Genomic DNA, 454 nt, shown 5'->3' on the forward strand with positions numbered 1-454 from the left:
GCGACAAAATAGTAAACGGGAAGATCAAATCGAAGTCCTTGATTGAATGCAACTATATAATAAAACCTCTTCTTGTAAATATGTTAGTTAACTCTGAAAAATATAAACAATAAACAAATGTCAATATAATGTAAGAATGGCACAATGGCGCAGTCAGTCTTCATCTTGAGCTTTTGCCCAAGGTTAATACATTTACAAGACCAGCAACAATAGTGTTTCGTAAACCAAACATAAACTTTCATACTGCTGAGCAACACATCGAGCTCAGCCAAACAACATAACAATAAATATATACATCTCATCATATTCCACTTTCTCATACAGGTGAAATAGAATAAATCAACATAAGCATTTTCCCTTCATCGGGATAAACAACAACGCATTAATCAATAGCTCAATAAAACAATAACTCAATTCTCAATCTGTTTCAAAGTCATAATCCCCACTTCTCATC

This window comes from Clytia hemisphaerica, unplaced genomic scaffold, assembly GCF_902728285.1.
Source record: "Clytia hemisphaerica strain Z4C2 unplaced genomic scaffold, Clytia hemisphaerica genome assembly, whole genome shotgun sequence".
NCBI classification, from domain to species: domain Eukaryota; kingdom Metazoa; phylum Cnidaria; class Hydrozoa; order Leptothecata; family Clytiidae; genus Clytia; species Clytia hemisphaerica.